This window comes from Mus caroli, unplaced genomic scaffold (genome assembly GCF_978045245.1).
Source record: "Mus caroli unplaced genomic scaffold, Mus_caroli_1 scaffold_18, whole genome shotgun sequence".
Taxonomy (NCBI): Eukaryota; Metazoa; Chordata; class Mammalia; order Rodentia; family Muridae; genus Mus; species Mus caroli.
Window position 1 is genome coordinate 59,092,164 of NW_028227273.1, and position 11,398 is coordinate 59,103,561.

The following is an 11,398-nucleotide window of genomic DNA, read 5'->3' on the forward strand; positions in this document are numbered from 1 at the left end:
TATATAATAAATAAATAAATAAATCTTTAAAAGAAAATCTTTGGCCCGGAGCGAGGAAAGGACAGAGGTTCTGAGTTCAATTCCCAGCAACCAGATGATGGCTTTGTACAGCTATAGTGTACTAATACACATAAAATAATAATTAATTAAATCTTTTTTAAAAAATATAAATAAATAAAATCCACAACTCTCTGTAGTAAACCACTTTAAGCTTAACCCTAACAAGCTTACAATTAAATGAGATGCAGAGAGGAGAGGCAGAAGCCGCCATGAAGGAAGACGGAGGTTGAGCACATGGCCAGGAGAAACAGCAAGTATCTGGGATGCACGGCTAGGGAGGCAGCCAGGCCAGCAGATAGGAGAGTAGATGAGGGGTGACCCCCCCCAAGAATTGTCAAAGTCAAATAAAACATTCATAGTCTGTGTCTCATTTATTTGTAAGCTCGTGGGGGTAAACCTAAGGCAGTTGCACTACAACCCTCCCTCAGAGCTGTCCAATGCCAAGGCTTACAATGCTGGGGATGTACAGTAGAGTGAGAAGACTAGGATTCAAAAAATGACCTGTGTATGTGTGGTCAGTTATTAACAACTAAGATACTATGGGAATTTAAAGAGAAAGGGCAGGGCCTGATGCTCTCCTAGGGGACCTCTGTTCAGTTCCCTGCATCCACATGGTGGCTCGCAACCTGCTATAAGTCCAGTTCCAGAGGATCTGACCTCAGCAGGCACTGCACACAAGTGGTGTGCAGACACACATGCAGGTACAACACGTGCTCATAAAGATAAAACAGCAACTAAATCAAATATGTAAACATTGTTGCGTTGATTGAAGATCCACTCGGGGCTTGGGGGAAGAGTTGGACTCTATCGTATATGCAAATACAGAAACTTCTGTGAGATTGATCGTGGTCCTAAACACAAAAGGGAAAGCAATGGTTCCTGTAGGGAAATGATAACCTCTCTCCCAGACAGACTTCCTCTGTGCTGGGGATGGAATATGATGGGCAAGGACTCTTCCCCAGGGACTGCATGTCTAGCTCAAGAATCAAAAACATCTGGTCATCAAATGACATCTGTAAGAAGACACTCCACAGGCTGCAGGCTGGGAGAAAATGATGTGTTTGGTAGAGAAAGCCAGGAGCTGTGTGCATGCCCATAAACCCATTCCCCAGAAGCTATGTGCATGCCCGTAAGCCCATTCCGCAGGAGCTGGAGGCAGGATAGCAAGTCTAGCCCAGTGGGTGAGCTCCAGGTTTAGGAACTCCACCTCAAAGAATAAGGTGGAGAGAAACAGAAGACACCCAGGGTCGAACTCTGGCCTCTGAGTGTACGTGCAGTCACATGAGCATATACATACATAAGATCTAAAATAAAAACTCCTGGGGCTGGAAAGCTAGCTCAGAGGTTGGGAGTGTGCGCTGCTCTTACAGAGGATCTGAGTTAGGTCCCCAGCCTCTGGTGAGGCTGCGCAGCTCACCACCACCTGTAACTCCAGCTCTAGGGGATCAACTGCACTTATGTGCATGCACACACAAACACAACTAAGTGAAACTGAACCTAAATCTTTCACTAAACAATAACAAACCAACCAACCCGAGTCCCCTGCAAGACCGACAGTCGCTCCTAACCACTGAATTGGGTTGGGTTTTTTTCCTTTCCTTTTTCTGTCGTCATTTTGATAAAGGACCTTACTATGCAGTCTGGGCTGATCTTACACTTCTGATCCTTCTGCCTCAGCCTCCTACATCTTTGGGGTGGCAGGTTTGTACCACCACACAGGGTTTATTTAGATTTTCTGAAATCCAACTAGACTGGATCAATGATGGCAGAGGCAGAATATTATAAACAACAACAACAGCAAAACCCTTCCTCTTTTCTACAGAGGACACAGATGGATTTCGTGCATGTGCAGAGCAAAGGAAGCCAGACGCAGAAAGATAACGCTCTAAATGACGGTTCTTATGTGGGCACATGAACAGGCAGAGCTAAATTGTGTTCTTAGGAGATAAGGTGGGATTACAGTTGGGATGCTACAGTCTGGAAGGAGGAGGAGGAAGATTTCTGGGATGTCCTGTACCTTGACCCGGGTGGGGGTGAAATGGATGTGTGTAGAGTGCACACACAGAGCACTGTCTGAAGGTCAAACCCTGTGACTGAGAACAAATCCTTGCCCAACATCACACTTTTCTACATTTTCTGTTCCTGTTTCCCTAGTCTGCATGAATGCCTCAATCCACTCCAAATGGCTTCCCCACCACCTTCAAAATGACCAAACAATTCCCACTGTGGTCTCCCACAGAAATCTAGGGGATATCTGCCTTCACCTTACTCAACATTCCACAAAATTAGTAAGCTGGCTGCCTTTTTCATTTTTGAAGCGCGTGATATCCAATATGGCCGCCATCTCTCCTTCCACTGTGTTTGGGTGCTGGGGATTGAACTCGGGTCAACAGCCTTGGCATTCAGTGCCTTTACCCACTGAGCCACCTCACCACCCATCCCCCCACGAGGGATAAGGACTTCATTAAACACCTTGCTCTCCGTGTTCTTCACTAAACTTGAACCTCTGTATATATAGTCCCCTCTCTGTGGACTATATGTCTGCTCTTCACTTCACCCTCTGGCCTCAATCTGACATCACCCAGAGAAGCCTCCTTGACCAGGCTGGAGCCCCCTCAGGATACATGACACACTCCATACAGTTCTGGCTTGTACTGTGACGATTTGTGGTCTTGTGGGCAATGTGTGGGACTGCTGACTTCTTCTTGCCTCTTAAGCTCCTTGTTACACTACCCATTTCTGTTTTTATCTGCTGCCCTAACTAGAACATCCATGTGCTCTGTAAATATTCACTAACTTTTATGATGATTGTAAAGTCCAATCTAAGCGTGGGGCTAGCACTAAGGCCAGAGTCAAGAACAGTCTAGAAGCCCAGTAGGAATAGTAGCTGGGCTACAAGAATCAACAGCCAGGAGGGGAGGATGCTGGAAGGACCAGGTGGTACAAGCATTTCTGGGAAACAGGCAGAATATATATGATGAAGTAAAGCTGGACATATGCAGAGCTGATGAGCCTATAGAGACTCCTAGGATAAGATAGCAGAACTGGCTACAACAGCCCCTGTGGGAAACTACCAAAGTGTCTCTTTATCAGCAGATTCCCTGAATTAACTTTGGCTTATTTGCACCACATGAACCATTCGTGTACTATTAAGTGCAATACTGTGGACGTCTCTTAACCAATTAAGACAGCTAGACAGAGAAGAAGTGTGCTGGGTAATCTATTAAGAATGTTTGAGCCAGTATGGTAGTGCATACCTGTGCAGGCAGATCTCTGTAAGCTGGGAGCCAGCCAGGGCTGCATAGGAAAAGTGAAGTTTATTATCATCTCGAAGAGAGATGATAATAAACTTGCAGTTTTGAGCTGGGTATGTAGTGTTCTTGGAAGAGGATAACCAGAAGAGGCATTGATGCAGGCTTTCTGGGGTGTTAAAAACGTTTCCTTTTGTGCTGGGCTCGGAGATTACACCTGTAATCTCAGGACTTGGGAGGCTGGGGCGGGAGACGCAGGAATTCAAAATCAGTCTGGGCTACACTGTAAGACCCCATCTCAAAAACCCAAGGTCTGGAGAGAGTGATAGAGACGGAGCAAATAGGGGAGAAGTACAGTGATACAGATGACCTTGTGTGTGAAACTCACTGTCTTCAACATCAATATAAAAATAAAAGCCAAAAAAAAAGGATGGGGATCAAGGTCGATGGCAGTGTGCCAGCCTGGAGTCAGCATGTCAGATGGGGACACAGACATGAGGAGGGAGGCTGTCTTATTTTTTACATTTGTATTACATCTATTTATTTTGTATATGGACACGCATGCGCCACTCTGAAAATATGGTGGTTGAAGGACAACTTTTGCGAGTCCGTCTCTCCTTTTACTGTGTGGGTTCCAGAAACCAAACTCAGGTCGTCAGGCTTGGCAGCAAGCGCCTTTACCCGCTGAGCCATCCTGCTGGCCCTTGAAGGTATTTATTTATTTGTACACCTATTTATATTTTAATTGTTTTTGAAAGGATGATTTATTTCTTTCATGTTATTTTGTATATGTGGGTTCACTGTCGCTGTCTTCAGACACAGCAGGAGAGGGCATCGGATCCCCATTACAGATGGTGTGAGCCACCACGTGGTTGCTGGGGAACTCAGGACCTCTGAATAGCAGTCAGTGCTCTTAACCACTGGGGCCATCTCTCCAGCCCTTGAATTGGTTTTTATTGAGCCAGGATCAAGCTCTGGGCCTTGTATGTGCTACGTGAATGTTCCCTCTCTGAGCCATAAGCCAAGGCACTTTTTGTGGGGGAAAAATGAAGTGATGGGGTTTAGAGTCAGAGGTTCCTTGTTTCTTCCTGTGGGTGTGCTGGTGGAATTCTCTGGGAAAACTGGAGGGACAGTTTGAGAAGAAACATGTGAGGTAGGAGAGAGGGCTTGAACAAGGAGCAGGTAGAGGCAGGGTAAGCTTGAACTGGGGGTAAGAGTTTAGCCATGTTGGCAGGTGCCAAGATCCTCTGGAACAGAGAGGCTGAGAGGGCAGGAGGCAGAGTGAACGGTGGGAATGTTGGCTGGCCAGGAAGGAAGGACTGTGACTCCCCCTCTCCCAATGGACACACATCCTAGATTCATCTGAGCCAAAGAGGAAGGTGTTTTCATAGCCTCTCCATGACTGGTGATCAAGAGACAGAAGGATGCCACTCAGTTGCTGGGGTGCCTGCCTAGCATACAGAAGGCTCTGAGTATGATCCCCTGAATCACATGACCAGGTGTGGTGACACATGCCTGTAATGTCAATACGTGGGAGGTAGAGGCAGGGGGACTAGCAGGCCAAGGGTAGGCTGACTACACAGCAGATTTAAGAATAGTCTGGGCTGCATAAGACCCTGTCTCACAGACTAACATAAAATAAAGAGATGGGAGAGACAAGGGACAAACTGTGTCCATGTGAAGTGCCTGCCCCTGGCAAGAGGACCAGATTCAAGGCTGTGCTTCCCTCTGAGGGAACAGCCATTTCTGAGAGGGAGCTCTGGCCTACCCCACCTGTCACTCTCTTGCTTAGGGACCAGAAAATCATCCCCCCCCCCCGCACCAGGCACGGGTGCCCGCACACACTAATGTGTGGCTTATGTGAATACAGCCACCTGTGTATGTCCACAGACACAGATACGAGTGCACCTATGCAGGCATGCACATAGCAACGGGAATGAGGCGGTATTTCTGCAGGCCTGTGAGCTGCTTAGGCAAGCCATTTTTCCCCATGGCTGCTCCATGCCTGGCTGCTGGTGGATGGCTAAGAAAGTGGGTTACAATGGCACAGAGGGCAGCTGAGAACTGAGCGGTAGTGTGGGCAGCACGGGAGCTGCTCTCTCCAAGTGGAGAGCAGAGGGTATGCACTTCCTGCTCCCTCCACACCCCGGGGGCGTCTAGATGCCCAGTCTCTTATGAGCAACTGAATTTTCTCTCTCATGGAGGTAATGAGGCTCTCTGTAGTAGGAAAAAGTATGGAAACCCCACTGGCTTCATCAAGGTTGATGGAGAAGACAGGTGTGGCCCCATAGACCATGCCCCAGAGCCTCTTTCCCAGGCCCTTCCTCTCCTGTCAACATCAGCACTCTTCCTGTTTCCCTTCCCAACGCTTGGAAAAATCTGACCCTTCTCTTGGCACTGGGCAAACAAAGAATTGGGTGTTTCTTGTGTCTCCCCCATGCTTCTCTGAACTATGTTGGGGGGCTGGCCTCACCCTCTTGGCGTCTTCCCAAGCTTTGAGGGCTAGCAGGGTGGGGGCATCTTCCCAAACTGTGACTCAGCACCCTTGGTATTCAGTGTGGGGCCAACTTTGACACTTTATTCATTTGGGGATCATGGATGGGTCCTACGGGGTGGGAAAGGAGCACATGTCTATGAAAGGTGTTCCCCCCCCCAAAAAAAAAAAAAAAAAAAGCCGGGCAGTGGTGGCACATGCCTTTAATCCCAGCACTTGGGAGGCAGAGGCAGGTAGATTTCTGGTCTACAGAGTGAATTCCAGGACAGCCAGGACTATACAGAGAAACAAAAACAAAGAAAACAAACAAACAAAAAACAAAAGAAAGAGAGAGAGAGAGAGAGAGAGAGAGAGAGAGAGAGAGAGAGAAAGTGTTCCAGAGATGGGGTCCCGTTCCATTCCAGCGTCATATCCGGCTCCTCCTGCTATCCCACTCCCAGCAAAATCTGGCAATGAGAGGTGGAGGCATGAGAAAATGGGGAGTCTCAGATACTGGGCTGAAAGACATTTAGAAGAGGGTGCCAGAGAGAAGGAGCTGGGGGAATCCCAGTGCCTTTTATTCTGGGGAGGAAGCATGGGAATAGAAAAATTAAGAGAAATGATTTCCGGACCCTCCGTGACTGAAAGGAAAATGGGTTCTGGTCCCGCACCAGAGGCCAGGGCTTGAGAAGAAGAAAGTTTGACTAATGGAAGTGCTAGGTCTCCAGGGGTTGGATACAGCCAGGGAGAGCGGGAAGGGGCTGAGATCCGGGAAGCAGGGGCGGGGCTGCAATGAAGGCTGTTTCCTGGTCGCTCGCCCGCTTCCCAGTAGCCCCCCTCAGTTCCGCTTCCAGTTGTTTCTAAGCCATTAAATTCTTTCCAGGCGAGATAAGAGGCCCCGCCCGCCCCACCCGAGGCCTGTCACGTGTATTGAGGAGTGGGTGGGAAGATTCAGGCGCACAGAAGCAGGGAGCCTTGGAAGAGGGACCAAATGAAGACACAGCCCTGTGCCCTGTGGGGACATCAGTCAGCCTCTGTAGGCCTGCTGAACCGTGAGTCATGGGTGCACAACCGTCGCCAAGAACAAGTTATGGGATCGTCTCTGCAAGCTCTGAGCCCTTCCCAGCCCACAAGTCCTCAGTGGGTTCCATTTCAGCACCTCTGAAAGTCCTGTGCCTTCCCAGATCTTGTTCGACCCTGTAACACCTGCAGTTAGCTGAAGAAGCCCCATCTAGGATGCAGAAACAGCTTCCTCTGCCCCATCCTAATACCAGGTTCAGCAACTGCAGCCTCAGCACTCAAAATCTACCATGCTTCCCTCAATGTGCAGCTGGACAGCTCAGCCCAGCCTCCTTGCAGCCCCAACACCTCCTGATCAGCAGCAGTGCCCACCTGACTCCTGGGGTCCCACAGTTCCCTGGCCATCTCAGCTACTGGCATCCCCTCCAAACCTTGGTGCATGCAACACACAACACACATTGAATTCTCCTTCCTGGACACACCTCCAGTGTCTACTTGCATTTTCTCTGTCCTGAGCAGAGAGTCCTGGAAGGCACACCCGCCACATGTTCAGCTGTGGAGCGGCTCTGAAGAGAAATCTTCCACTTCTCCCTTCTCGGGTTTCCCCCAGAGCTCTGCTACTTACCTGGAGAGCCTGGTGGCTTGAGCTGGCTGCCACACCTCTGAACCTGCACAGTCCCAACCCCAATACGAGAAGTGTCTCAGGCCGGGTAAGCACCCCTTGGCAGCCCTGGACTCTTGGGGGTGCAGAGGGGGGAACCCTTCACTGGTCCTTGCAGCAAAGGCTCTGGGAGCCACTGCCAGGACTGTTGATCTCACAGCCTCGACAGAAAGGCAGGGAGCCTGCAGCGAGCAGGGGGAGGAGAAGGGGAGGACCAGTGTGAGGTCAGGGAGGGGAGCGGAGATAGGGCAGGCCTTCTCACCCCTTCAGCCCCTCCCACCAGCCCCTCCCTGTCCATGACCAGAGTGTCCCCCCCATACCCTCATCTCAACCCCTTTGCCTCTTACTTTACGTCCCCCATATTCTTTGCCTATTTCACTTTAACCTCCTCCCACCCTAGATTCTGAGCAACCTGACATTCTCCATCCATTCTCTCCCCTACCTTCTGCCCCCTTCTCTTTAACCCATTTTCTCTTTTCCACCAGCACCATTCTTCAAGGTCGGTCTCCATCCCTCCTATCACCAAGCTCCCCTCCACTACCTCCTAGCTGCTGCTACAACTTGGGTTTTACCCACGTGTTGCTCAGTGCCCCTTTCTTCATCCCTAAACTCACATATGGTTGTGCCGTGCGGGGAGCAGAGGTGGAAACAAGAGACACCCACACACTCAAGCTTAAACCTCTCTAACGTGAGATCTCTCCCTGAGCTCAGGGCTCCCCTTGCTGCACCCCATCTCCCCTTCCTCAGGCTTCTCTCTTACTCAGGCTCTAGTGGCTGGACATTGCCCGTTTTGCCCAGCCCCTCACTGATTCTCAGCTCGGATCTCTGCCCTATTCCATTCTTCCAACTCAGCAAATTCCTAGAGAAATAGCAAGTGAGACTTGGGCACAGGCTTGGCAGAGGCTTGGCCGAACACCAGGACATACGGCTTGGGAAAGTAGGAGGGGGCGTGTGGAGATAAGGGAAGCTAGAAAGCTCAGGAGATAGTGATTGAAGTAACCAAGCAGCTAGAGGCAGCAACTGACATGGTGATGTCTAGCCAAGCACTTCCCCAGCAAGGCACTGATAGGACATCAGCCACTGGAGGACTGACTGTCTGAGGGAAAGCCACCTCCCACTCGGGTTCCACACTGAGGACAGAGCTATCTCTACTCCACTGGAACCGCATCCTTAAGGTGCACACACACACCTTAGCCAAGTCAGCCAATGGTGAAGGCACTGGAAGGGACTCACATGTATCTAGCTACACCTGTTCGTTGTGGCACGGGTGTCTACATCACAGATCACATCTCCAGTCACAGGTGTGCCTGAGAGGAAGCAGGCTGGCACAGCATGTGACTGTGGTCACTACCATCAGCACCATGTGGCTGAGACCAGGAGCACGCATGACCTCCCTCATGGGTGTACCCGTGTGTCTGGGTGTGTGGATCTTTTTTTTCCTGGCTTTGATGGGGAAGATGAAGTCAGCATCTGGGATAGAGCTGGACTTAACTTCCTTCCTCCGCCTTGGCCAGAGTCCCCCAGAGCCATGAGTAGGTGACGGCTCCCAGGGAATTGAGGGGGTCTTCAAGCTGCATTCCTTTGCAGGGAGAACAGGTGGCAGTGTGGCTCTTGATAACCCTGTTTTGGAGTATGCTCCCGGACATACCTGTGTCTTTCCCTTCATCCCATCCATGGCTTTATTATTCAGGAAGTAGGGTCACCATTAAATAGTTGACTGTGCAAGTGACCAGGAAAGTCAACCGAATGTAGAGCCAGAAACGGCTTGGGGGCTGGATGCTGGGGTCTCTACCCAGGAATGCAGGGCTCCGGCTTAGGTGCTTACGGGACCTCTGGGAAGGGACTGGGGGCTGACACAGCTCTAAGTGTCAAGTCATGATTGTCTAGAACCGTTTCCTCCTGGATCCCAGGCTCCTGGGAAATCCTGTCTTTTCCATATCCAGAAAAGCAGCAAACCTTGCCTGGCTTCACTGAGAGGGATATAGGCCAACTGTAGTGGATATTAATCTGAAAATTGTTAAAAACCCCTTTAAATATTTATTAGAGGTTTCTACCCCCTACTTAGAGCATATAGATCCCAAAGAAGACACAGAAACCTTTAGACTTATAATAAGCATCAAAGCACTAAAGCTGGGCAGGTATCAACCGTCTATGCTATTTTATCTACTAACCTGTGGTGTCCTCCGAGATATCACTGGCCATGTCCTGCGTGGGCTGCTCCTACTCCACCAGGCCAGCCCTCATGGCCATGAGCTCACAATCCACCTACCCCATGGCAACTTCCTTCTTCCTCCTCGCTCTCCTCCTGAGACTCCAAGCCCCAGAATCTTCACTCTGCCCCCGACCCTGACCCCCATGCCTCTCTTCTGTCCAGCCCAGGCTGAAGGCATCTTTATTAACCAATCAGGGATAACTTGGGAGGCAACATAATTGCTTCATAATTGTTCTTACTATATATTGCTTATTATTGTAAGAGAGACATTTTATGTAGACAAAAATTGAAATCTCGGGGGTTGGTCTGGTACTGCTATGCTGCTATCCAAATGCTACATAGTGGCCTCCAAGACCTGGTTGCCTCCACGAGGAGATCCTCACATATACTGAACGATGCTATGTAAACGCCTTGCCCCTCACGTTAAAAGTATTGGTTAAATAAAACTGTCGATAGCCAATTTAGAGGTGCAGTTTGAGTTACTATGAGGCTGGAGGGAATCACAGGTAGGGACCATGAGGCAGAGAGAAGAAAGAAAGAGTGCAGAGAAGATGAACCAGCAGTATGAGCCCGAGCAGAATGCCTCCCCAGGGGGCCAGGCTGCTGGAGCAGAAATAACCCAGTAGTCAACTATCCCATGGGTAACGGGGAGGGGACAGGAAAGCCAGGAGCTGAAGTGGCTTCAATGAGGTGTCCTGGGGGCAGCAAGGTCGCAGCGTTGTCCAGAACCACATGTGTGCTGGCTGTTCCCAGGATCCTTATTCTAGGGGTCTTTGGCTCTGAGCACCGTATCCTTAAATGACCCTTCAAGTTTAAAGATGGAGAAGAGGAAAGGGAGAGAGAACATGACCAAGAAGGGTGAGGGTGCCTGAGGGCAAAGCCTAAAAGCACAGAAGGGAGTCAAGAGAGGTCAGAGGGTGAGCCGAGGAAGTGTCTCAGAGAAGCAAGGGCAGGAAACAGGACCTGGCTTCTGTGTGTGGCCGCCTAGCTCTCATCACAGGCTTCCCTTCATCCTTCAGTGAGGAGACAGGGCTCACGGGTGCTGTTCGACTTGGCTAGTGACAGAGTGGGCAGCCTCTTTCGGCAAGAGCTCTGGGAAGGACTGAAGCGGTCTCTTCAAAAGTTTTCAGGAGGAATGGTGAAGGATTTGGACTTCTGAAATATCTCCTTTTGCCCTGCTACTGTGTAGACAAGACACTGCCTAAGATGCAGTGGGGGTGTGGTGGGGGAGGTGTTGGCCAACATGCATGGGGGGTAAGGATGGGGAACCTGGGAAAGAAATGGCTTGAGAAGATGGAAGTACAAGGCTAGAGGGCTCCAACACCCTGGCAAGAAGGGTCTGGGGCCTTCAAACTCTCAGCCTGGAGACATGGGTGTGGGGAGACAGGAGGAGGAGGGGAGGACATTTCTATCTCGTGACAAAAGAAAGTCACACAATTGTTTTGTTCTCTGCTCTGGAGCGGGTGGGCGCCTGTATTTACCAGAGGGACTGAGGTCGCTGTGGCAACCACACATCTGGGCCCCGGGATCCAGATGTGCTGTATCCAGAAGCCATAGCAGAATGATGAGGCAAACACTGGGCTCCCCAGTCCTGGCCCCCACAGCCAGGGAGAGGACTGAGCTTGGAGTGAGGCACAGGGAGGGAGGGAAGCATGGAGGGAGAGAGAAGAGGCGGTGGGACAGAGTAAGGGGGTCTGACTGTGGTGTGAACAGGAGAGAAG

At 50.2% G+C, this 11,398-nt stretch overlaps 1 protein-coding gene across 3 annotated transcripts in view; it reads right to left on the reverse strand.

The window, feature by feature from the left end:
* The window catches only part of LOC110312587 (tenascin-X), a 59,339-nt gene extending 51,716 nt beyond the window's left edge, over nt 1–7,623 (reverse strand). For all 3 annotated transcript variants that reach the window (XM_085833291.1, XM_085833290.1, XM_085833289.1), the window contains exon 1: nt 7,430–7,623. The gene's annotated coding sequence lies outside the window, so the exon portion shown is untranslated. The remainder of the gene's footprint in view (nt 1–7,429) is intronic.
* Between the last annotated feature and the right edge of the window lie 3,775 nt (nt 7,624–11,398).